Here is a 27,860-nt window from a genome sequence, read left to right as displayed (position 1 = left end):
GAGATTGTTAGTCTTCTATGAAATACATGATTAAATACCGTCAGGCTTTAATCCCTGCTGACAAGCACAGCTGCATGAGAGATATGGGTTGATTAATTGCAAGGAAAAAAGGCTGTGACATGGGCATATGAGGCACAAACACCAAAAGGAGGGATGTGTTATTTATTTATTTACTGTTAAATAAAAGGCATTTGCTAATGAAAGGAGATCCTCATGTCTGGATCTAAAACTTTCAGCCCTACTTCCACAGCACATACTGCGGGGGGATCATCTCATGAATTTGCTTTTCTTAACAGAATTGAATTTAGGACCTGTGTAAGCCTGTCTGGTCAACGCACTGGGATTTATTGCTAATGGCAGCAAAGGACAACCCTCAAAAGACTGGTTCAATCCAGTGCAATGGCAAGTGGACTGATGGCCAAAAGGACTGAGGTAAGACATCCTTCAGAGCATGGAGATGAAGATGAAGATTTCACGAGAGGTGCAAAGTGAAGATTTTGAAACGACAAAGTGTCAGGAGAGATGCAGTTCAGTATCAGTAGGGAACAAACAACTGTGATTATTTCCTCCTTTTGCGGGACTGCTCGGGATTCAGAGCTTTTCTGGGTTATTTGCTGCACTAAGAGAATTCAATCACAGCATTATTTGTGTGTGTGTGTGTGTGTGTGTGTGTGTGTTTGTAGCCCCAAGCCCCCAAACACAAAGCATGGCATGCTTCTTTTTCTAAGAATAAATATTAATCAGAAACTTGTTGCTCACAATCCTTAGCCATGTCCTGGCCACAGCTCTGCCAAGACTGGCCTCCTCGGGGCTTTCTCACAGGGCTGTGTTCTGAGGCACCACGTTGTCTGAGGCATGGTTCCTATTATACCCAGACAAACCCTGGAGAAACTCAATTTCTTATTCCAACATCCACAATTGATCTGGCATTTGAAAAGCAGTTTCTGTTGTTTAGCAGTTGCTAAATAAATGGGGATTTAATTCTGGGCTGCCTGGAAACTAGTCAGCCTCGGGCTGGTATAGCACTGCTAAGGTGGGCTTTGGCTTGTGACTTTGGAAAGACATGAAAGAACAACCAAAATAAAAAGAATAGAATAACTGGAATAAAAAAGGAAAGAACATCTTTGTTCAATGGTACATCTCCCAGATATCCTAGCAAGGGGAATAGCTCATTTGAAGTAATTCATGGTAAAGCTGAAAAGATGTAAGAGACATTCCCATATTCTGCAGTAAGAGAAACCTGACTGAGACAACATCTGCTACCAGCCCAACCTGGATGCTCCAACAAACTTCCCTGAAGTAAAGCTAAAACTGCCAAGCAATTTTGACTGCCAAGAGACGTATTGTAATCAGACATCTTAGCAAGAAGGAACGCATCCTAAAATGAGAGACTGAACAACCTCTATGTTACAGCAGGTAAAAAGAAATACACATATATATATATTTTTGCAATCTGAAGTGGAAGAAGCAGCTGTGCGTGTTCTCACTCCAGATTTCCGAACAACGGAATTTGTCTGTGCTGCAGCCACTGCCACCCACAGCTCCCTGTACATGAGGGTACATGTTCTGCAGTGCACATGGCAAGTGTAGCCACATGCTTGTGTCTGATTTATGTGCAGACAGGATCACGGTTTCTCTTTACACTCCAGCAAAGGCATGTTGCTGTTTGAACACACTCTACTTGTGGCCTGCTGAAAAAGACCTTTCAGCTCAGCACCATGGTCCCAGGGGTTTGAACATACCCCAACAACTCCCTCTTGTCCCATAGCAGTGGGATCAGCGGATCACACCCTGCATTTAAGGGGCTCCCTGGCAGCACCCATATGAGATGCCTTACTCTACTGAGGATTTAAATCAGTTTAAATATTTGTTTATTTAGCAAGTGGCTTGCTTCAACTTAATTTAGCCAGCAGAGATGACCAGGGCACCAGGAGGTGAAGAGTTCAAAACGGATTAGAAATCCAGGTTTTTTCTTAATCACAATTTCATTTTTCCTCACTAAACCACTCAACCTTTTCAGATACCAAATCCAACATCAAGAAATAAGAGAAGAAAAGGAAAGGGAAAGAAGATACAAGAGAGGAAAACAGAGACAATCTATTATAGTCCTATAATTTCACCCTGCAAAATTTCAGTCTGCATGCACCACTGATTCAATTACTGTATACAGCTTCACCCTCCAGCAGAACTAGAATTACAGAAAAACCCCATTTTTAAAGGTTAGTGAGAGAATTTTTCATTGATAGTGACCTGCTTCAGTAGGGGTACACAACATAACGCAGGAACTGTATTTGCCCTACTCCTTCAAAACAGATATATAAAACTGTTTTGGGCTGCAAGCGAAATATGTCTGCTGATCTTAATCTACTCCCCATAGAGAGCAAAGCCAAAGAACAAACTCACTTGATTACCAGGTTCTGTGCAGAATACTTAACGTGGTGTTACAGAGCACATTTTCCTGGACAGAGGAGCTGATCCTTACAGCATGTTTAGGAATAGCTAAAAATGAGGAGTCACAGCTACAGGGTTGGCAGATCAGAAAGGGCAAGGTTTAATCCTCCTAAGCATATGGAACTCCACTCCTTGCCTCACGTGGTCGTGCCATCGCTCTCTGAACAGCTTCTCCTAGCATTCCCTTATCATTATTTTGGCAAATTGTATTTTAAAGGCAGGAAATTTGAGCTATGTGGTCCATACCCAGTGCTGGATACCAGAGAAGACTTGACACCAAAGCTGCAGCTCCTTAGTCTTTTCACAAATACAATTTAAAGCATTTCCCTAAAGTTGTTCTAACGTGCTTAAGAGAGTAATGCCAAAAGGGCTATTTTGATGAGAAGTGGGGTTACTGCTTAAGTATCAATTAAGCAATGGTGTGTTGCCAGCGTTAGAAAAGGCAGAAACACAGGTGCTTTCTTCCCCCCCCTCAAAACACTGTATTTCTCCAACATGTTTTATTTACCAAAGCTATAACCACATGCATACAAAACTTCACCTGCAGTTTGGACTCTTGAAAACCATCGTGTAAACAGCCTCCCTCTCAAATCCAGAAAGAGAGTGCCTACGCCTTAGAATCATAGAATCATTTAGGTTGGAAAAGACCTTTAAGATCATTGAGTCCAACTGTGAACCCAGCACTGCCAAGTCCACCACTAAACCATGTCCCTAAGCACCACATCTTTTAAACACCTCCAGGAATGGTGACGCAACCACCTCCCTGGGCAGCCTCTTCCAACGACTGACAACCCTTTTATTCCTAATATCCAATCTAAACCTCCCCTGGTGCAACTTGAGGCCGTTACCCCTTGTTCTATCAATTTGTTACTTAGGAGAAGAGACCGACCCCACCTCGCTCCATCCTCCTTCCAGGTAATTGCAGACAGGAACAAGGTCTCCCCTGAGTCTCCTTTTCTCCAGGCTAAATAACCCCTGTTCCCTTTGCTGCTCCTCATAAGACCTCTGCTCTAGTAAATACATTTTAAGTTCCTGTTGGTTATGGAAACGGTTTTGAAAGACTGAAATGCTAGAGAAGAGATCTCCAAAGGGAGCAGCAAAGGCATCTATGGTAAATTAGTGTCCACGTGGCTTCATTGAGCCTGGAGACAGGCTGACCACACAGGACGCCACTGATGCTGAGAAAAGATGGAATTATTATAACTATTTACATAATCAGCAACGTTGAGACCAGATACGGTAAAAGCAGCAAAAGCACTCCTAATTATGTTATTCTAAACTGCGTGTTCTCAACCCAACATGGAGTACTCCAGGGGAATTTTCTTGATTATTTTTTTTAATCAGCTAAATTATGGCTTTCTTAAAAACTCTGGGCAAATGACAACTTATTCTTTGAGAAGACTGCTGTACAATTGGATGGGTGAAGTATCATTTCTGTGGAATATATTCCCATTTCCCATCCTAATTACTGATGGATTAGTTAGTGTCACTGGAATTACAATAATTTGCCTAAGTAACAGGTTTTTAAATAAAGATGGAAATTGCATTCAGAAGCTCCTCTTCCATACATTATTTATTCACACTGTGTGTCTGTTTACTTTCCCATGCATGAGTGGCTGTTTTGTCCCTAAAGATCCAAGATAACATGATAACAAGGATCCTACAAGCACATACACACTTCCATCTTTTCTCACTTGCAAGCACTTCCATTTACAGGATCATCATCATGCTAATGCACATCTGCCAGCTGTCACCCTGCTGCATTCCGTGCTGTCAGCGGTGCCTCCCTCTCCCCTGTACATGCACCTGCATGATGCATGCAGGGGGTTGTTCGTTCCAGCAGTGACTAATTCCCTCTTTAAAAAACCTCTTTCCACCTCCCGGCTGCAGTGCAGCAGGCTAGGTGGTTGAAGACCACATGCCCTCTCATCCCAGCTCTGACCCCCAGCAAACCCTGCTCCCATGCAGAGCTTGTGGCTCGGTGCTGATCCCCTCCAGGTGATTGATTCCCCATCTTGGTGTATTTTCCTCCTTCCCTCTTCAGCTGTTTCAGTCTCTCACGGCTTCCAAAAGGCTCTCAGCTTTTTTTCTTTTTCAGTAGTTCATTCGCACAAACAAAACTACTTAGTACTATGCACAATGAAGCCTTCAGGAATAGGCTAGGCATCACCAACCTGTCATTGCTATGCTGGTTCTTAGCTGTCCAATTGCTTTTCCCCTTTCAAAAATAAATTATTTGGAGGAGAGAGGAGGACTTGTTTTCAGACTAAATCAATCTCTCCAGATCTTTGCCATCTTTTATCTCCCCCTGCACCAGGGTAAGAGAGCCACGCTTGGACTGTGCCCAGCAGGTTCTAGAAACCAGGTAAGTATAGGTCCTGGTGAGAAAACATCCCAGGTGTCTCTGTCCATCCCCTCATCTCCGCCAGACCTAGATGGGACAATGAGGCCAAAGTACTGCAACAACACTAACCCAACCGTGCCCTGAACTCACTCCTGACAGCCATACCTCCCATATGCTAAGCAGCAAGATCATCCAGAAAGCATTTGACCCAATACATGGCCTTTTGAAGCTTTTCCAAAGTTCCGAAGCATTGCTTTTCTTTCACATCCATGTTGGCCATTGTAAAAAGCTCTCTATGCTCCTGTGAGGGTTAAAAAATGACAACTAGAACCTAAAATCGAGCCATTTTTCCCTCCTGAGCCACTAAAAAAAGCTGAAGTGTAATGCTCCTGCTCAGCCCAGCATGGTTTACTGAGTCTTAAAACAGTGCTGGTGCCGTGGTTGGGACTACACAGTAGCTCACGTGGCCACCACGCTGGAACCAGGGAAGTCTACATGCGTAGCACATGTATCTGCCTGGAAGATTAGGTTAATGAGAGATTAACAGTAGAGCCACAAAGGGAAATCAGCCACTAAACTCCTAACAAAAGCCATAGGGAACTGGGTGCTTAATGTTTTGAAAATCCCCTTAACAATCAGGGGCTATTCTAAAAGAACAAGATAGGTTAGAAATATCTCCAATCAAAGGGAAAACTACATTCAGTTATTGGGGAAGAGAGTTTGTACTTGTTAGAAGCTCAGAAAACGAGCTATTTCCAGTATTCTTACATTACTTTTTTACTTTTCTTGGAAAATGAGAACATTTTCAGCAGCAGCAATGTATTATTCCAGGATGAAGCACTCAGAACATTCAGTATTAAAAGGACAGCATCATTGTTGTGCTCTCATTTACAGGGGGCACAATAGGAAGCTGTGAGGGCTCTGAGGACACCTTTCCTACAGCAAGAGAGAGGATTACATCCTGGGAAAGCAGAGCCCCTCTTCCAGCCACAATTGGAAATTTGAGTAAAATTAAAGAGTATTAAATAATACTCTTACATACGTCGGCAGCAAGTACAAAATATTGGCAGGAGCCCTAGCGTGGTAATGCACAAGCGTGAACAGAAACCTTATCTTGTGATATAGAAGCAACAGGGCCCCAATTCAGTGAGATATTCCAACAAGTTTGGTAAACACACCAGAGTCTGCTTGATAATAATTTTGCCTCTTTCCAGGAAAAAGACCTTTTGAAGTTTGTGCATGTGATGTCAGTTCATTTTTTTTCAGAGGGACAACATGACAGCTGTGTTGGAGATAATCAAGAAACCCAAGGGCAATTAGGTTTTAATGCTGTGACAGTGGGGAAGTACATCAACCTCCTCGTTTCAGCCACAAGTTTCTCAGCAAAATGTGCTATAATAAGGCTCATGGGATAGCATCACTTCTTTGCAGAATACTTTCGTGATTGTATTTTTTGGGTTGAATCCATGCAAGGAATTATTAGGAGATGCCAATCACTGCTGCAGCACCCTATTTCAACTGAAGTAAACATTATTACAGTTATAATCTATATTAGGTAGAGGAAAGAGAGTTTTGCAGACATTGCTGCCTTATGCAAACCGAAGGCAAGTATGACAGCAGGCAGTGCCTCAGAGGGCACTTTGATTTCTCTGGTGTAGGGACATTACTCAGTGTCTCTAGTGTGGTCCCGGACTAGCTCACATCTGGCAAATTACTAGTCTTCCCAAAATCCCAGGTAAGGGAGTGCCCCTGGAAAGATGCAGAAACTCAAAGCACAGAAAAGCCAGTTAAATTATTCACAGAAACTATGTTCCAGAAACAGATACTCAACCTGGGCTCTGTTTTTCCACTCTGTAACTTTCTTCTGTTGGCGCACTGCACACTGCAATTTCCTGTTTGTTCCCAAACATTTATGAATGTGTCCTCTGCAGAAACTGAACATTCAAGGTCTGCTGGGAGCACCTTCTTCTCCTGATGCAAAGACTGTAGCTTGGGCTGCTACAACATCAAGAACGAAATGCATTTCACTATGTCACAGAAGTCTCACCCGTAAGTTACTCGCTGAGCCTAAAAGCCCATCTAATGATCAGTCATTCAAAAACATGTATTTTCATTATATTCCAGAGCAATTCAGCAAAGCAAAGGTTTGAGGTTTCCCACCCTGCCAGACTCCTGACGTGCTGCTCATGAGAACAACAGAGCTGAGGGCAGAACTGCCACCCATTCTCTCCCTGCACCCTGGTGCTCTGGGTGCAAAACGAAGCTGGTCTTACCCTCCTCTTATGCTTTTACTAAAATCACTCTCACGCTTTTCCCTCTCCAGTTCAATGAAAGATTTTGAATCCCTGATCACTTCTCATAGTGGTCTTGCAGAGAGGAAAAATGGAAGAAACCATGAGTTAGTGGCCAGCAAGATCGTGCCTAAGCATTGTGCTGGGGAACAGGGAGGGCAGAACACCCCATCCCTTCCCCACCATAACCTCATTCCTCCCCACACCCTCCTGACTGCATGAGTTCAAAATCAGCTTTAGCAAGGCTATGCTGTGGAATATAAAGCAGAACAGCATCAGCTTCAGCAAAAGGTCTACAGCACCCTGCAAAGCACAAAATGCACAGCATCCAGCCAGCATGCCTCACCTGCCAGGGCAAAGAGCCCTGGTGGGACACGATGCTTAAATGGCCATCCAACTCCCAGGTCCAGAGCCCCAGCCAGCCCCAACAGCAGCTCTCTTCCCTTCTCCCTGAAGGCTATCAGCACCCACAGCACCACCAAATGCAAGCTCCAGCCAGTGCTGTTTTACATTCAATTTGCACAGGTGTAAATTGACTACTCAAGGCAAAGGAGAATCAGCTTTCTTTAGCAGCTAAAGGTGAAGAGATGCTCTGTTTCCAACTGTACATCCTCCTTTTCTCAAAGCTCCCCGTGCCATACGAGCCTGCTGCCCTTTGCCTTCCATTCCCACAAAGGAATTACAGACCACAACACAACCTGCACTGCCGCAACACAGAAAGCACCAGATTTCCAGCAACAGAGGGAAGGGCAGCAAAATAAGGAACTCACAATGAAAGGCTACCTGTTCTCAGTCTTGTCTCCTGGTTCTGTGCTCAGACTTTGTGCCCGACATAGTTTGGTTTTATATGCAGGTCACTCAGTCGTTCTTCTCACATGTACATCAGGTGCTGCTGGAAAATGTGGCCATTATCCATCAAGTCCTTTGCTTTAGTCAGCTTCCAGCGGAAGAGTAATAGATGCACTTGTGTTGTCACATCATTGTCCAAAATGTCGGGGTAAAAAGCCCTGAACATTAACAACTCCCTAAGGAAATCAGTTCTTAAAAGAATAGGGGAAAAAAGAGAAAAACATGAGAGGGACAGAAAGATGCAGAGCATCCCTTTATATCAGGGATGAGTTCGGCAGGAAAGTGCCCTGACTAGCTGTACGCCAGCCAAGTACCCATGCTCTGGGTTTTATTTCCACTCAAGTTCACATTTTGTCTGGATAAAGCAACATGTGCACATGTTGGTTTTAATTTCCAGGACCCAGAATTAGAAATACTCTTCTCTTTGGATATCATACATTAAAAGAGACATATCAATTTGAAGGGTGAGTATAATCTCTTCCCAGGGCACTTGCATTAAGATTCAAACAGTGCGGTGAGGTGATAGTATGAGGCAGTGCAAATCTTCATCGACAGTAAAGGAAAATGGGGAAAAAACAGAAAAGAAAAGGATGAAATCAAAGATGACAAGAAGCAGTAGTCAAAGTCAGGAGGAAGAGGAGGTCAGGCACACAAACTAGCCAAGGTGGCACGGTCATATTTTCCTGGTGTGGACAACTTCTATGATGTGCTTTTAAAGGATTTACTAAAGTTATAGGAGAAATAAGTAAAGCTTCAAATCTTTTAAAGCTGGGTAAAATGAGACACAAACAAGATATTTCTTTGCTAAGATGACGGGAAGAAAAGCAACGTGGAATGGAAGGGAAAGAATACCCTGTCCTGAACAGCCTGAAGGTGAATTTTGCAGACCTCTACTCACTAATTCCTAAATAAATAAACCCTGACTTGGGACTACAAACCCTGCAGAGGAGCTGCCGCCAGTCTTGGCAGGCTTATCATATTGGTATGTATTTTTACATTTGCAGCTGCAAGTACTAAACATCAAAACCTCAAATGAGAAAGATAAGGTGCAATAATTTGAGAGCGCTTTGCCCACTAAGTTTTCATTGTGTCTTTTACACGATCCCTCATCACAGCACAGTAAATGTGTCCAAGAAAAGTGCTCATAAAAAATACAAAATAAAGCCAGACAAGACTGCATGCGTAAGATCACCAGTTCAGTCACCCACACCAGATACATCCCTTGCCTCTCCAAACTCAAATGTGCGCAGCCTCACCCATGGAAACTAAAAAGGGACCTTTCAACTCATGTCCCAGCATGGTGCCCCTCCAAACAGGGGAGGCTCAGCCACACTCTCAGCACTGCAACCTACCTCTAGTTCCTTAATTGGGCTTCTGTATCACTGATAAGTAATTGATATACAGGAAATGAATGCGAGGGCATCACCGAGTCTGCTTCTGCATACAAATACAGGCAGCTGAATGGGAATCAGCAGCAAATGCTGCAGCCCTGCCATTCCTGTGGCATTTCCAGTATGGACGTGCTTAAAATACCTCAACGTAAAGTGTTTCACTTTGTACAAATGATGCTGGTATGACTGCTCAATGCCTTTTCAGAGAGGAAACTGCAGGGGGCTGAGCGGGTCAGACAAAAACAAAGATTATGTGTTGTGAGGGCACTCCACTGGGTGAATATCTAGAGAAGAGAGAGACTTTAAGGGGCAACAATAAGAAATCAAGATAAAGAGGAGAGGCGCATAAAGGCGAGCACACAGCTCTCCACACATTCAGACTTAGGGAACAATCTACCAATTTTTTTGCTGTGAGCCAAAAAACCCCACAAAATTAATCTCTGTGCACAGCCTAAATTTCTACTTAATGCCAACTTTGTGTTGCACCTAATTCTTCCACGGCGTAAGATGCAACGCTGTAAATAGGCTCATTTTCATTATTTTATCAAATTGCATTAACTTTCTCTCTGCAGCATTCTCCAAGGCTGGCAACACTGAGACGTGCAGGAAATGTAAATCACTCCCCTTTTGATATGATAACCGTAGCAGTGAACTGCATCCCAGAAATCAGCTCAGGATTATAGCCGAGAAGTCACTGAAAGGCACTTAGCTGTGGCGTTGTGCCAGAAGGGCAAACTTCAGCTGGCAGGTCAGTGCAAAGCAGGCTCAGGTCTTGGGAAAGAACAACAGTACGTAACATCCAGCTGCCTGTGACCGCACAGACCTCAAAGCCAGCAGCCTCAGGGTCAATATATAATTAAAGGATGCCAACAGGTGTTAAAAACAAGTGTGTATTTATGCATGCAAATACATGTGTCCTGGGTGGCTTAAACCACGGCAACATGGGAGAGCTATATTAAATATGAATAATCACCTAGGAAAGCAGGCTGTAGGATAAAATCTATTTGCCAAACAATTACAGATGTATACGTAAACAACCACATACAACAAAAAAAAAGCATTTCCTGCATGGAAATATTTGTGGTAGAGTACATAATAATAATAATTTTAATCATGTCTCATTTATTTAGATAATTTTTCTGTTTTAAAGCTTCAGCGGATGTTGGAATGCAAATAAAGATAATCGGAACGTGAAAATAATTGTTTTCCCAATGTCTTATTTTCATGTGTAAATGCCACTGCTGACAGCTACTAGCGTTAACCCTGGGCCAGAACTCCACTGAATTCGGTACCACACAAACACAAAAATAAAAAGCTGTCTGAACCCTAAGGAATTTGCAGCTCTAACAGAAAAGAAGCAGCAGATGGATATAGACAGAAATAATCAAGAAGTAGTAGTTAACAAGGCAGGAGTTAGTCTCAGCAAACCAAATCCCTGATTGCCGTGAATCTTGTACAGGCACCACAACAAAGAGCAGTTTTGATCATCGATGCCCCACAACACACAGAGCTCTGAACATCCTTCATCTTCACCGCTGTGCTCCATCTGTTGCCTCCACGCTTGCTGGCAGTCATGTCTCGTTCACCTGCTCTACTTTGCTTTCTAACATGAAAACTCTGGGCCAAGGACTGCCATGTATGACCTTGCTCTCCAGCACTGAGCATAGTATGGCTCACACTGGTCATGAAGACAGATAAAACCAGTTACAAACAAAATTGCTCATTAATAATAATGTTTATCAATAACTACTCCAACAGAGCATGAGCATGCATGCATACAAGTCTTAAGTCAAAATTAACATGTACAAATCTCACGTAAAATAATAGAGGTGGCCCATCAATATTTGAGCAACAGTGCCTGATGGCTTTTATTCAGTTCACACACCTCTTGCTTTAAAGCTGAACCACGCAGAGGAAAGGAAGAGTGGCTGGCACATAATTATCTCATGAAATTGAGACACACCATCAGTAAACGCACGTACTATGCCCAGTCTCAGCTGGAACCTCCAGAGGCACCCCACTACATACGTCAGTAATAAAAACTAGCCCAACAGATAGATGGATGGCTATGACAAAAAAGGGCCATAAAACATTTAAGACATCCTAAAGCAGTTTTCTGTAACAGAAATAACATCTGCATGATACAGCTACCTTGCTGGAAGGTTTTACTTCAGCACATTTGCCTCAATGACCTACTTATTACTACACCTTACAAGACTAATTTTAAGCCAATAAAGTATTTAATTTGTATAACCAAACCTCTCTTTTATGACACAAGACCATTCCACACGGCTTTCCGGTTCTTAAATTAGATGTTTAAAAATCACAAGATAGGAAAATAAGAGGCTGCTGTCTATCATCAATCCATCCCTTCCTCATGCCCAGCCAGACCTGTGCTGAAGGGGAGCACTGCCCTTCCAGCCTCCACTTCCACAGTGTCATCTAAGCGTTAAACGCAAATTTAGCCATTAGAAAATTAGCAGTGAAAGATAAAAGGATTGCTTTTGCATCACCCCAGCACAGTGCGTACACCCAGGTGGAACAGCTGAGTAGTAGAAATTGCAGCACTGAGCTCCTCTCCAAAGCTGCTCTCAATGGCAGCAGGGACGAACCAGCTAAAGAGCTGGGTGCTGTGAAGAGTTGTATCGCTTCTCAAAGCCTAGACTGAACACTTTTAACATACTAATATTTTCAGTGAAGTCTCTGTGGCATAAATCTTTAAAACAACTCCACCTGCATAAGAAAAAGAAATAAATCTGTCATTGAGCATTTTATATCTTTGCGCCAGGAACATCATAAACATCTATCTTTATAGCTCGGATTCAGTTCTTCTCAACATCTTTGGAATATTTTATGATCCTTTTGCGTCTTTTTCTTTAAATTTTACATTCTGTTTTTCCCTTTGGACATCTCCCAATGACCAAAAGCAATTGACAGAAAATACAGTGTAGAGCCAAAGTTTATGGAGACCTCACTCTGCTCAGTCAGACGGATTCCATATCTATTAATTACATTGCATTTTCAGGAAGATATAGTGAAATGCAGGGTAAGAAGGCAGCTCCTACAAAAGGCATGCTCAATAAAGTGTTAGCTGCAACTTTCATGCTTAAACATGCAAGGTGACAGATTTCCCTATGCAATTCAAACCTCAAAAGTAGAAAACAAATAGCATGTAAACGGACCTTGCTTGCTCTTAAATCAGTGTTAGCAAATCCTAATCTCTAAATCTGGTAGTTTCAAATCAGGTCTATTTAACTTGCAAAGGCAGTTCAGGTTTTATTGATCATCTCTTATGCTTATAAATGCACTCAGAAAAATGAGAGTAATGAGCTCAGTTGATGAAGGCTCAGTGGAAAAATGTGTGATAATATTTACAGCCTCCAAGCTAAGCTGTTGTCAGTGCAGTTTCTATACACACCAGAATGCAGATTAGAGGCTTGCCAGTTCATACTGGAAAGGGAAAAAAAAGAGCCCTATCAGAGGAAGGTGGATTACTATTTGTATTTACTAGAAGTACAACTGTTAACTTCCAGAATACAGTCACAGCAGCACAAGTCCATTTACTTCTCAGTTATTATTCTTCAACCTTTTTTCAATACAGTATTTTGTGCCTGGATTTCCTTGTGCTATGCTTTGAATTTTGAACCACTAACAACTGGTGACATTATCCCAGTTGCTATAGAAATAAGGCAGGCTTATTGTTATTTATATTATGGCATCACCTAGAAGTGCTTTTAATTAATCAGAGTTCCTTCTTCTACGTCTCTCAGAGAAGGACCAGAGAAGTAGTACATTTATAGTATTGATGATGTTTTGAAATACACAAGGGCTGACTATCTGAAGAAACTAGATTTTAAAGGAATGAGATGACAAATAAGCAAACAAATCTATATGATCTGGCTAAAGGCCTGCCACTGACTTCTTAGCAAAGAAACCAGGAAACGTCTAAACGAAAAGAAGCGCGCACTTTCCACCCATATAGACAAGCACAGCCCGAACACACTGCAAGATCTAGACAGTCCTATCTGATACAGCTTTTTGCTTTCCTACCCTAGCTGTTCATAAAGGATTTCACTTATAAACCACCTCTCAGAAAAATAAAAAGTATTTTTCCACGCAAAACTAAACATGATTTTCATTTTGTTGTCTTTCATGCCATGCTAAAGTAAAACCACAATGGGTTTTCAATTGATATCTGATATATCACTCCCATTCCAACTATTAAATGCTCATTTTTATGGCCTGACAGTGATTCTAAATATAATATTTACAGACACAGAAAACCATAAAAAAACCCACTGCAGTTAATGTACTAGAACAGACACAGGATTTCTGGGGTTTATTCTACTGCAGGCTTCTTGTGCAACTCATACAAGTTCCTTAATCAAGTTTTACACTCAGGCTTCCCCCTCCATCTAATGAACAGGTGAGCTGCCTAAGATATGCTCTAGAGCTATGCTGTCAAGTAGTTAGAAAAGCCAATAATAAATAGTATAAATCCCCATCATCAACTTCAGGCAATTATCAAACATTTATTAGCCTCCAAAGTGAAGGCTAATAAACCTGCTTATTTTAGCAGATAAAGTCAAATAACCTTGACTGAAGTTGGTACATGTTCAAAGATGAACAGCTATGGTCTCAATCGCTTTTAGTTATTGTTGATGAAATGTCAGCCAAAAAAAATGAAAGATACTTCCTAGTTATTTAGGCAATGTGAAACTTGGGCAGCTGTTTTCCAGGAAAAACCTGCCTGCCTGACAGGTTTTAAATGCATAAAAGTGATGTTATTACAATTATCATTAAAAGAAGATGTCTCTTATCAAAATGTGGCTGGATTTTAATTGACAAGGTCTGGGTTAATGCTGTGAAAATGCCAATGAAAGCAAAGCCTGTGGCTCAAAGTAACTGTCAGCACTGAGCAACCTCAACCTCTAACCCACCAGAGATTCATCACTCTGTGCACATGCACTCATGACAAAAAAATGTTTGAATTAATCATTAACAACTAGAAATTCCTCCCAGACAGAAAGCGAGCAGAGCGCAGGGCTGCCCACTCCCCTTTCCCGTGCTCCCGAGCCAAGCAGAGATGCCGACAGGCCTTCCTAATGAGGAAGACTTCTTGTGCTGATGTTTCACCACCTTTCTAAGAGCATTGTGGGGGAAATTTTCAATGGTCCTAAAAGGAGACAACAGACATAAGTCTGAGCAAACTGCAGTGCACATATAGCTAAATGTCCTCCTACCACCCAGGCCATCCTCCCAGATCAGGCCCACCACAGCCAACAGAAACACATGGGTTTCATGGATGAAGGGACAGTGGTGCAGTATAACCAAGTAGGGTCACATATGGACACAAATCCCAACACAGAGGCTAAGAGGCTTCCTTATTCCCAGCAATACCCAGACAATTGGTCTCTCTTCTCAAGAAAGCACAGAGTGCTTGCTTTTGACCCAGCAGATACATGGTGCTTGCCCAAGCCATAGAGATTGCTACTCATTGTGCCTAGCCTGCTCTTGCTTCCAGTCCTTTGGGACTCATCCCAAACTGGCACCAGTTTCCAGTACCAGACTATCCAACTGAGCATCCATCTCTAGAGCTGTCCTACCAGTTAATTCAGGGTAGGTCCCCCCACGGCCACTGGGACTTGTCAAAGCAGAGAGCAGCCAGCCCAGTGAACTTCCCCTGCAGTGGTGGTCATCAGTGACAGGGTAGTGAGCCACGCTGGTACAGAGGCAGTCAAAATCCAAGGAGAGAAGCCAGTAAAGACTGGGATGTATACACAGCATAAGTGGTCCTCCATGTTTTGGTGGCACCACTGGGGCAGCACAGCAGTGCAGAGAAGGACTTGCAAACTCCCTACATCAGTCACAAACTCAATTAACACTTTAGAAGGTCCCCTGAGGTGCAGTGGCAGTCAGCACTACTTCTCACTCAATTTCAAAATTAAAAAGCAAATGGGTCTGCAAAAAACTTCCTGAATTCTCTTCATTTTATATATATTTTTTCTATCCCAGGGTACTGGCCAGACCCTCCAGAATATCACTGGGCAGGAGGAGAGAAGCTGAGAGCCTCCAGTACCCTGACAGAGGCATGAGATCTGACAGGGTAATGGCATGGTACTAAGCCTTACATTGCCTTTTACAGTTTTCACTTGGCACGCTTTGGTTCTCAGCTTCACCATCTGTGCGGGTTATGGCATCATCACAACACAGCTTCAGCACACATCAACTTGTTGGTCCCTCCAGCCCAAGTCTTTATACAACATCTGATGCAAAACCAGAGTTCCTTCTCACACAACATTAAGACTGGAAAGCACAACAGCATTGGGAAGAAAGGAAAAGGGGAATCTCCTTTGGAGATTCAGTGGCCAGTTCCTGAGGTGAGGGAAAAGGCATACAGCCACTAATGGCAAAAGGCACCAAGTTTGTATGGTGGGAGATAAATGGAGCAACTTCCCCATCTAGTACACGAAGAAAAATTAATTGAAAAATTAATATCTCCCTGTTATCAAGTGCCTGTCAGGAGAAAACAACAGACAGCATGCGTTACAGTGGAGGAACAAGACACTACCCTGCTCAGAGGGTGCCAGTGCCAGCAGGGTCTCTGCTGGTCCATTCCCAGCAACTGGGAGCCAAAGGCTGGAGGGGGCATTAGCGCATGAACAGAAATGCTGCACTTCACTGTGCCTTTTCTCCCAGAGGTTAGAGGCAGCCCCTTCTTCTCCCATCCACCTCCAGCTACTCTGCCCTTCTAGTTTTTGCTGGTTTATATATATTGACTGCAGAAACTACAAGCTGGAAAGCTCCCATCAAACAATGTCAAGAACTCTCCATTCACAGCTAACGCTTGGCTGCACACATTCTCTCTTATTTCCAAATGTTTTCAGTATGTTTCAGCTTCCCTTCATTAAATATATTCATAATTATTTGCAGCACATCTGAAGAACTTACACAAGAAGTTTGTGCTTCCAAATACAGTCTCTTGGCTGCAAAAAACCAGCGTGACAGCACTAAAGAAGTTTGTGTCAGTCAGGCGTTAGAGCTCAGGAAGAGGAAACTAAAAGCCACACACCATCATGATTTGAGCCTGTGACTTCCACCAGGCAGCAATTTGTCCCTTTACAAAGTCCTCTGTATTTCTTAGAGCTCAGTTAACTATTAAATTAGTCAGCAACTGTGACAATAAATTTCATAATAAAAACGTGCAAAGTGGAGACTTCTGGTACCTTAACTGAAAACTTGAACAGCTTAGAGGATTCCTCTGGTCTAAAGAGAAACTGTTAATTCAGCAAAGTATCTCCATAACACTTCATACCAGTTACTGTCGTGGCTTTGCAAGGCTGTTTTCATCGCACACTTCAATATCCTTTAGACTAAGCAAAGGCTTCACTGAGAAAAGTTACACCAAATGCCCATTTCTTTGAGGCTTTGAGCAATCTGCTCTAGTGGAAGCTGTCCCTGCCCATGGCAGGGGGGTTGGAACTAGACGAGCTTTAAGGTCCCTTCCAACCCAAACCAGTCTGTGATTCTATGATTCTTTAGCTCACACGCAGAGAGTTGATTATGAAAGCCGTCAGGGCTTTCAAAAAATCCTAAACTCTTCCAGGCTCTTCCATGCATCCTACAGAGCTACCTAAGGAAGGGCATCTTTGGCACTTAAATTATGCTGTGCTGGCTCTGCAGTGCTCGACTCAAGCTAGTAAGACCCAGCATGCAATTAAGAGAACAGAACGGCTCCTGAAGTACAGACAGCGCCAGGGCTTCCAGCAATTATTTCTGTGATCCTTAAGACAGAGGTTGTTCAGGGACTGAACTGCTCCTTTAGGTAATTACATTCCCACGACTACATGGTGCCTGTCAAACTCTCCCCCGTCTACAACACAGGCTGGTTTTTTTTGGATCATTATGAAATAAATATATCATCCTGAAGGATGGAAATATAACAAGCTGTAGCTCATCTGAACCTGTATGTTACTAAGTCACCACTAAAAAGAGACAGGAAATGTTCCTCCCTGACTGCATATGGGACATGGGTGACTTCCCTAGCATGCACACACAGGCCTTCACCAACTAGGATGCAGAATTAAACTAACATTTGTCTGATGAAAGGTAAAAATTACTATCTGGGTAGTGGTGTCACAGCTGCAGGCAGAGCAGTAAAGGCTCTAGAGCATCCTGAGTGATCAGTCCCATGTGTGACATTCTCCACTAAGCTTTGTTCTGGCAATATGCTCAATATTTGAGGAAGGAAATGCAGCATTCTCCTACTTTTTCTATGAGGCTGGATGTAAAGCTTGGAAAGCAGGAATGCCTTAACTACATGGCAGGAGGATGGTAGTTCATAATTAATTTTCCACATCAACTGTTGGCCGTCCTCCTCTTCATCTCTGCGAGGCTGCAAACTGCCAGTGGATACTTATCAAAAGAGCAGACATGCCACAGAGCAAAAAGCATGATTATTATTTGCTAATACTTTATAGTGTGCGCTAGCCAAAAATAAGAGGTAAGCAAGCCTGGGCACAGTGAAAGCAGCACCAGTGCAAAGGCAGCCCTGCCAAGCCTGAAGCTGCTTATCATCTAAGGGATGCAAAAATTAAGTGAGAAGATAGAAAAGCAGGATGAGGAGAGTGAGACAGGTATGAGAAGGCTGCAAGCAGATATGGAAATGTGTTCTCGGAAGTAGGTTTTGAGCCAGGTAATATCAAAACATCTGCAGCTCTAAAAACACATGCCCTTTTCCACCCCAACTGGACCCTGCCAAAGACAGCCCATGGGCTGCCAAGCAGCAGCTTTGAAGAGGTCAAGGGGCTCCAAACTGCTTCAATTTCTGAGAGAAAGAGGTACTCCATTCACAGTTAGCATTTTCCACTCCTCAGTCTCCAAATTTCTCAAAGACCAGAGTGCAAACCAATTACAAGGAGGTCAATGGTCCTCACAAAAGAATTGTCTCCAGAAGAATGGTGAAGCACTGGAACAGGTAGCCCAGAGAAGTTGTGGATGCCCTGGATGTGTTCAAAGCTAGGATGGATGGTGCTTTGAGCAACCTGGTCTACTGGAAAGTGTCCCTGCCCGTGGCAGGGTGGTCGGAAATCGATGATCTTTAAAGCCCCTTCAAACCCAAACCGTTCTATGATTCTGTAAGAAAAAAAATAAACGATGCTCTCCGAAGCAACACTACAGTCCATCACTATATATCAGAGACCAGAAGGCAGAGCTGCAGGCTGACAGCCCAGCAACAAGCCCATTTGTATGACTTTAGGCAGACCTATTGACTTCTCAGTACTTCAAGAGTACAGGTAAAGGACTATTATATTACTGTTCTGTGATTGATATCTTTAGAATCTCATGTAACTTTTGGAGTTTCTTATTTTCTTCCAGAAATTCAACTCAGTTCTGCTGCTGATACCAGGTTCTTAATTCATTTTACACCAAGATATTTGTTATCAGAAATTGTGCTTTGATATGTGTCAGGTTGATGGATTCAATAAGAGCCCTGTCAGGAGAAGTTGAGTGAATAGGGTTGCAGAAGAGGTGTCATCAAGGGAATTGATATGTTAACAGCCAGTCTGCTGATCTTGCAACAAAACATGCAAACTTAATAGCCATTTTATTTCTTCACCCTGACAAAATAGTTCAGATGAACACTATAAAACATTTGCATAAATGTTCCTCATACAAATAAGCTCTGATGAAAAACACGTGTAAAATAGCAATCCTGCATGCTGTCCTCTTCTCCTATTCAGTGTGCACAATTCAATCAAGAAGAATAAAGACTTTATTCAAAATACAGCTTTGACTTTAACTTTGGGAACTCAAGCAGACACCCCATGATGCTCCAGCTGAACTTTTATTTCAATAATGTAGGAGGACAATTTTACTGACACATTTTCAGACACATCCAGTAGACTTGCACCTCTCATCAAGACATTGGAATGTTGCACTAAGATCTTATTTTGACATGCAAACCCACAGGCACATGAAATCAGTGTTTGTTATTGATTCAATAAATGAAATCGCATAAGAAGGGAGACAGATTTGAAGAGGGAAATAATAACTCTTTATCAGTCCATATAATATAGGGAATGAGAAAATGACACCTGCCCACTGCTCTGCTATGCGTCAAGCAGGGCTTGAACGTGCAAGTTCTCTGCTTCACCTCTATCAGACCATCAGAGCTGCAACACTACCTCTGCACTGCCCTGTAACACACAAAGATTTTGTTAACTTGAACTGATTTACATTTGGGAGTAGTGAAAAATGTGATGTTGAAATTCAACTTTTAAAAGAGAGAAATAATAAAACAGCCTAAACAAAGCAAAGGTAAAAGTTCCAAAGCAATTCATCTAAAAAAGGTGAATTGCACTGAGGATTTATGTCCATGTAATGAAGACAATTAATTGCTACAAGATCCATAAAACACATTAAATGAACAGAGGGTTTTCCAATTCCACTTGCAAGGTAAAATTTATTAACTATGTTTAATGGCTACCTAAAATTTTTTCTCTTACATATTTACCAAATGTGCTTTTTCAGCAGAATTTTACTAATCAGATTCTACTAATGAGCAATTTAAGGAGGAAAAAAAACCAACCAATTATTCTGCATGTTATCAACAGATCCATTTAAAGTACTTCCTTACACAATAAGACTACCATTACCTCAATTGCATAAATGCTGCTAAAAGGGAATCTGATTGTCTCACCTGAGCAAACAACATTCTGCTGCAAAGGTGAATGAGTTCGGCTAACATTATTTGGACATATGTTGCCATTTCCAGCAGAGATACAGAACAAACATGGGTCCTGATGTCATCTGGTGTTACAGTAACAACTTAATTAAAAACCCCTCTACTTGGAAGAGCAGGACACATGGAAGAAAATGGCTTAGATCAGAACAGTGACCTCAAAAGGATCCACACCTAAATCTCATGCTTTGCCTTATAGACTCAGCTGCTCAGCCAAGGTTATCTTTGTGTTTCCAGCTGTGGGTATCAGATGCACCTTTGGCACTTATGACTGCATGGAATTCAGAGACAGATGTTTACTGCTTAAAAGTGACCTAGAAGCGACTCTGTTCCTTATTCACCATCTGTAAAATGGGGATAAGTAGCACTTCTGCCTTACAATGGCATCATGGGAGCAGATAAAGTTGATGGTAGTCAATTATACTGTTAAGTTTGCATGAGCCCTCAAAATGAAAAGAAAGGATAAAAAAGGGCCTCAGCTACTTGAATGAAGACAGCAGCCTTGCCAACTCTTTAAGCTTTAGCACAATCTTTTCTTCTGCAATGTTCTTCTCAAAGATCAAGTTTCCATGAATGTGAGCTTAAATAAGAACCAAGTTTTTAGATCTGACAGTCACAAAGTAAAATGCAAAAAATTATAATCAAAGTCCAACCAAGAGTTTAATGCCTAACTAACAGTTTTGCACAAATCAGTTGTATGGAAAATGCTCTTTGTCCTCTGAAACTTGTGTGAAGTCCTGCACAACCTCTTCACTGGAGTACTACTCATGCTGCAGCCTGACACATGAACCTTAGACTGAGAGTTGGACTGACTCAGGTAGGAAGGACGTGGGGAGCTCATCTAACACCATCCTGTCCAAGGCAGGGTCAGCACCATGGTCACACCAGCAACCAACCACTCTGGTGCAGATCCTTGCATGCCCTGAGGCACCCTGCACATCCAGCAAAACCCACGCGCTCATTGCAAGGAAGATTTAACATGCTTTCACTTAGAAATCTCACAGAGAAGCAGGGAATAAAAAAATACCTGTGATTTCTACATTATAATAGTGCAAAACATTTCTCTGCAAGAGCCAAAAAGCCCTCTTGATTATGAAATACCTCTCCTGCAGCCTTCCCCTTTAGGTATTATAATCACAAGAGCAGCAGCTTGGAAATAAACAAAAGCAAAGATGATAACAAAAGCAGGAGCAACATTTAATAACCTCCTCTTCTAGAAACCAGGTGCCAGCGGAGCAGACAGACAAACGGAGCAAGCGGTGCAGCAGTTTTAATGATGGGAACCTCTCTTCCCCGACAACAGTGTTTTCATGAAATGCTGGTACAAATTAACAGCATATGCTGTGCTTGGAACAGACCTTTCTTGACCCTCAACATTTAAAAGTTAAGCATCTCATTTAAGCTGTTCCAGCCAACTTGTTTTTCTGCAACCACTGGAGACAGGCAGTCTCCAGACCAGCAGAGCTCTGCTGAAGCGTGGGAGTCTGAGCATACAGTTTCCAGAGGTAACTCTACTCATGCAAACCGATCAAAAGCAGAATGAATGCATGCAAGGTCACCTGGATTCCTTACAGCTTCTTAGAGACTTTTAAGAAAGCCTTGACTTCCCCCCCCACCTCCACTAAGACCAAATTCAGGTGTTAATGTTGCTCCTGTACTTCTCTCAACAAGACTATACTGCTGGTTCAGTCATACAACAAAAGCCAATATCCATGTGTTAAATGAAAAAGGATAGCATCATCTCATACCACTCTGCTGAGATCTGGGAACCAATGCTTTAAATTTTGGGTTTTTTTACCAGTAAACGTTGCCTTCAGAAGTAACTTGGCCTAGCTAAAAGAAGCTGTAGAATCAGAGGCTGTATTACCCTAAATGCTTCCACAGCACAAGCTTCGTCCACACTACATTCCTTAAGTCCTGGCCCTCAATTTGTTATTCAAAGATAGTTGCATATTGTCTTGCTACATTACAGCATAACCAAGGCAATATTTTTGTGGATGTGAGAACCTCCACTCACGCAAAAATTTTAAGTGCTACAGAACAAAGGGGGCACATACAGTTATGCAAGAAATTGGTATTATTTCCATCCTTGGCAAACGAGAATATATGAAGCACAAAGGAAAGCACAGGGCTGTATTACAAATGGGCTACTTCAGCATCATTTATTTTTCCCATCTCTGACCCTCTGAACTGAACACATTCGTGAAACACGAGTGTGACTTACAAATTGCAGATGCCTATTACCCAGCATACATCACCATCAGCATATCACAACCACCAGCGAGCATCTAGTTCAAAAAAGCACTTGATATCAACATGCACCCCCCCCAAGCCCAAGACTTTAAAAACACTTCAGTTGTGATGAACGCTCTCCAAATTCAGGGAGAGCAAAAGTTATTTGCGGAGGCGGTATGAGCGTGGCACCTATACAACAATAAACACAAAGGCTGCTAATTTTCTGTTTTCCCCGTATGTAGATATTCAGAAAACAGTAAAAAGAGAAGGGCAGGGGGAAAATGACGTACCTTACCAAACCTGAATGTTGGACACAACTCGTTTCAGAGCAACATTGGTGTGAAGGTAAGTTCCTCAGGCGACCACCAACCACGATTCCTTTCTGAGCAACCCAGACGATCCAGCTCCCCCTTATCTGTGTCCCTGAGGAAGATGCAGTGTCCTCCAGTATTTCAGAGCCTCAGCTGTGAAAGATGCTGTTCGGAAAAAGGAAAGAGAAGGTGTGGCATTAAATTCTAGGGTCAGTTGTTTGGCAGATTCAGAGCAGAACACAAGACAACATCAGACAGGAATGAAATGTCAAGGCAGGACAAAGAGTCTGTGACAATCCATCATGTGTGGCACCTTCAGAGGGCAGTCTTTGAATTCAAGAACTGTGGTGCAAAGCCGTTCTTGCTTTACAATACTTTAATAGTATCCCTACACCAAGAAATAAATGCCAGCGCGGCTGCTTTTTATTCCAGTCTGATATCACAATAAAAAAGCAAGTTATACACTTCTCCATAGGGAATATTTTAATTCATTATGGTGTTTCTGCAGAATAATAGGACTTCTGCGTTAAAAACAAAGACATCACCTCAGTCTTAATACTTTGCACTGTTAAAATGGCTCTCGCTCAAGGAATTTAAAGCTCCTAAACAGGCAATTACATTAGGACCATACAGTTAATGGGAAGTGGTGACTATCAGCCCAACACGCACCAAAGGGGTCCCAAAGTTCAGCTTCCAAAGCAATTGTCAGAGACAGGTAAGTGGCTTGAGGTTTTCTGGGAGGCTGAGGACTCGTCATCACCACGATTTCCAGCTCACTATCACTGCTAGTATGCTTGATGTTTCCAAGAGGTCAGACCCTGGCACTGAACATGGAGCTGGGGGCCTCGTTGCAGACACCCAGACAAGAAGACAGCAATGGAGGCAACCACCTGTCAGCAATGCTATCAGCGACCAAAAACCTTAGCGAAGCACCAAGAATTACACATATTTATCACTATCATTGCACTAGTCATCCCTAATCCGTGGCATATGGGAAAACACTTGAAGGACCATCCTTCCCCCACCTGGACCACACAGCCTATGAAGCCAGACCAGGAAGAGCAGCACAAAGCAGGCAAGGACCAAGCAAAAAGCAGGATCCAACCTCCCTAGGTCGTATGCGTATATGCTATGTAGTTTGTGTCTTTAAAACAGGCTCAAGGATGCTTTTCTAACATTTATTCCTTAGAGATTTCCTACACAGGAGGAAAAAATCCCATTACATCTTCACAAAAAATCCTGCACCCATGAATAGGTTACAGCTATCAAAAAAAAAAAAAAAAACCATTAGCTTTTAGGCTTGCAAGAAGGAAGATTTCAGTAATCAGCATGTAAAACTGCCCACGCTGAAAGTTAGCATCATACTGCTTTTTTTAGAAAGAATATGTTATGTTTACCAAAAGTCCACATATAGCAAGCATGCTCACACAGATCAAAACAAGCAAATATATTCCCATTATTTAGCACTAATTATTTCACTGGACCTTGTAGAATTGGTTTATGCTACATACCACACCTAGAGGATCTACAGCTTGTGAGATACCCATAACAGGAGTCAAAAGGACAGAGCCCAGCCCTGCATTTCTTGGTACACATTTTCAGACCTTCTGCCTCTCTTGAACATAGACGTAAGGGTCAAAAATTGGCCTTCACAGTTCCTGTCCTCTTCCAGGGTAGCCATGAAAAATCAGACTGTCAACTGAAATGGCTGCTGAATGACTTACGGGTATAGAAATGGCTGATGCTGCACTAGTTAATCTGCAGGAAGCAGCAAGACCGAGTTCTACAGCTTTTAAGGGATTTCTATCTCAGGAGACCACAGTTACAATTACTTCTTCAACTTTGCTTGCAAATTGTAATGCAAAAAGAGTCATGAAGAAAATCAGCACTACATTTTTGTGCATTAATTCAGCATCAGCTGAGTTGAGAAACAGAAGTAACAATAATAGGACTAGATCATGATTGCATTGAGTGCAGGAGCCTAGTCTCAGGTTGGAAAAGATGTGTCTTTGAAAGCTCCTATTTAGTACAGCTTGCCAATGCTCATCAGAGGCAAATCTCTTTGGGAAGAAGCTGGCACGTTGCCTTAATACGTCGTTATGCATGCGCACAGACTTTCTGTACCATCTGAATTCCTGCACTTCCAGGTGGATCATCAATTACAGGAGGCACACACAGGCAGCAGCGTGCACCTCCAGCTCTTGGTGAAGACAAAAAAGAAAGCAAGCTTCCCTCACTCCCAATCACTTCCATTACGGGAATGAGAGCACAACAGCAGCAAGCTGGAAAATGTTACTGACAAGCAGTTGCCTGATCCAGACTGCTACGAACATGCAGGAGGATGGGATGTAACAGGAGGTGCGTACATGGACCTTTGGTCGCGGCAGAATGCAATGACTTTACCACTCCCACCTCTCTGATGCAAGAGAGATGGTGCAACATCACAGAAAGAAATCTGCGGCCAGGATTCCCATGAGGAGCAAGATACAGATGCTCCAGCCTGAATGCAACATGCTTCCTTCAAGCTCTTATGACGTGCATCACAAATACAAAGCAACAGCATAGTAAGGTACAAAGGTACTAAAAAATAATGCAAGGAAACCCTCATGAGCTATGATTTGTGTTGATTCAGAACCTTCTAGGGGAAAATAGAAAAAAAAAAAAAGAAAAGAAAAAGAACGCATGCCAGTCCTGTTGTCCATGATTTTGCAGAAAAAAACCTTCACGTTCAGTAAGCCACTACTGACTCGGTGGTCAGTGTCCTAGCAGGCAACTGGTTTCCCTCTCACTGCCTCAGAGGAACCTGGACAGCCCATCACACAGCTCCAGAGATGCTCCTTGGACCTTCTCGGCTTTGGGCAGCTCTAGTGAGCAGGTGCCCTGAGAGCTGGAGAAGCCTGGGCTGACGGTGGTCTGCTGGAGCCACTGCCCAAGCCCAGAGCCCCAGGACCATCCTATGGTGACAAAGTGAGGCAGACACCAGCATCCCTGATAAAATCCCCTTCATTCTGGTTTGCAGCTGCCGCAGAAACTGACACAAAACCAAGTCAGAACTTACAGAAATGCCCATGTATTAGACATCCCACAATTTCAGCTGGTTTTGATTCTGAAATCTTGTGCTCCCCCCATTCTGCTTTGATCTGATGTGTGGAGGTAGCTGCCGGCAAACTACAGATAGCTTTCATTATCCCACCACTTCAGATTTTTACATTCAGTTTCTGGAGCCCTGAATTGAATATTCAGGTGTACTCCTAAATTAACATAGTTAAGTGGTATCAGATCAGCCTTCAAGTCACAAAAGCAGGCATATAGATGTTCTCATTAATCAGAAAAGGCAGACAAGACATTTTTCCAGTAAAAAGAGAGTATTTCCCTTGGAGGAGTCTTAGTCCTTTACTGACAGAAAGCATGAATTATACAAAATAACTATACACTTTAGATGTAACAAATCAGATCAAATATTAAACTTGAAGACATCGCTTCTATCTTGAGATGTTCCAAGACCACAAATCAATGAAGGCTGGGAGTCTCTCTCAAAGGAAGCCTTGCTATACCTTTGTCCTGTTCCCATACTTTCCTTCAGGCACCAGCTATTGATCTCTGTCAGGGTGAGACAGGAGGTGGCTGGACCCTTAGCTGACCACCATGGTCATCTTTATAATTGGCTCTCACACAGCTTAATGCACAGCTTGGGCCCTATGGCTAGATATGACAATAATGGTGAGCATTTGCAACTTTATATAGGGCAAAAAAAGGTATCTAGAAGCTGAACAATATATTTGCAAGCAAATATTACACTATAGTAGATATTCAAAGTAGTGTTAGTTTGTCTCATCAAAAATTCATTACAACGTATCTAACTGCAACTGAAGGAATTAGTTGGGCATAAAAAAGATTAAATATTTAAAGAGTCTGATGACATAAAAATAATTGAAACCTTATGTCTTTGCTTAAATATTAAATTTATTTTGTTTTTATTGCTTTATGGCCATTAAGAAATCAAAATTCCATGTTTGTGCATCTACACAGACAGGTACAACATGCTCAGGCATATGTAACATGTTCATATATAGCCTCATAACTTTCCTTTTTCCCTATAACTAAACTTGAGTAAACACACTCGACAAATACAGAGGAGCTCTACTGGTAGAGCCAGAAGAAAGGCTGTAAAGCAGGCAAGGGAAAACATATTTTTATTGCTAAGTATTTAACAAGGTCAACCTCCTCTGTAAGCGCAGGAAAAAAGATCCCAAAGCAGACTCCAAACACAGCAGGGGATTATGCCAATTCATTAGCAGGTATATCTTCTAATTACAGCCTTAGAAAGTAGTCCCCATACAGCTGAGCAGGCAGTGCAGACTGCTGCACTTTGCCATATCTTCAAGATCAAGCTCACTGTTTTCTCCTGAGCTTCAGGACATTGAGCTTAATGCAATCCCACCACACCAGCTTCAGCCAAAAGCCAGGGCACTCAGAAGATGCTCCTGACTCCTCACAGCTCAAGTCCCAAGAGAAGATGGCTTCTACACTTTGTAGAATTTGTTCCTCTGCTCCTGCCATGTCAAGGAAGCTGTAGGATCAACAACTCATCCTGCCAGCTCCATCTCTAGTAAAGATCTCACATTAATTTAGTGTAAAGGTGACACTGGTGAAGAAGGGAATAAAATGAAACTTTGAATCCCTCTTTCCAGAAAGCTAATGGTAAAAAATTGGTAGCAATGCAACTTTGGCACCTTTCCAACTATAACACTTACAGCATTGCCCACAGCCCTGTCCCAGACATACTTTATCATTCACAATGGCTCAGTACAAAACATAAATAAAACAGAAGTCGCCAGCACTACCGGCACTCAGCTGTTCTAAGGGCTTGTTTTTTCCCCTTACTTGCCAACAAAACAGATAGATACTGAAATAGCAGAACTGCAATTCAAGTGATAACATCTATGATTAGGAAATTTGGTGGAGGCTGGTGGTGTGATTGAGTTCCTTGGAAAATTAACTCAAAGAACGCAAGCAATAATAAAATAAGAAATACATTAACTGAGATTAATATAATGGAATACTGTGATGTTGCTGAAGATCAGTGCTGGTTTTTGTCATCCAAGTGCAAACTAAGGGTATTCAGGAAAAAGGAAATAAGAGCAGTAGTTAACCATGCTTGTTGTATGTACTATCCCATCATAATAGTATTACTGTTACATTACGAGGTTCAAAAGTATGACGAATATCTTGCTGGGTTAGAGA

The 27,860-nt window shown here is 42.3% G+C and overlaps 1 protein-coding gene across 3 annotated transcripts in view; it reads right to left on the bottom strand.

The window, feature by feature from the left end:
- The window catches only part of SGCD (sarcoglycan delta), a 355,893-nt gene that overhangs the window by 215,803 nt on the left and 112,230 nt on the right, over window positions 1-27,860 (bottom strand). For 2 of the 3 annotated variants that reach the window (XM_030504746.1, XM_030504744.1), the window contains exon 2: window positions 22,596-22,781. The gene's annotated coding sequence lies outside the window, so the exon portion shown is untranslated. Of the gene's footprint in view, window positions 1-22,595; window positions 22,782-23,285; window positions 23,373-27,860 lie in introns of those variants that run through there. The other variant, XM_030504745.1, reaches the window with a different exon arrangement.

Source organism: Strigops habroptila, chromosome 12, assembly GCF_004027225.2.
Source record: "Strigops habroptila isolate Jane chromosome 12, bStrHab1.2.pri, whole genome shotgun sequence".
Taxonomy (NCBI): Eukaryota; Metazoa; Chordata; class Aves; order Psittaciformes; family Psittacidae; genus Strigops; species Strigops habroptila.
This window is presented reverse-complemented; position numbering and strand designations above follow the sequence as displayed.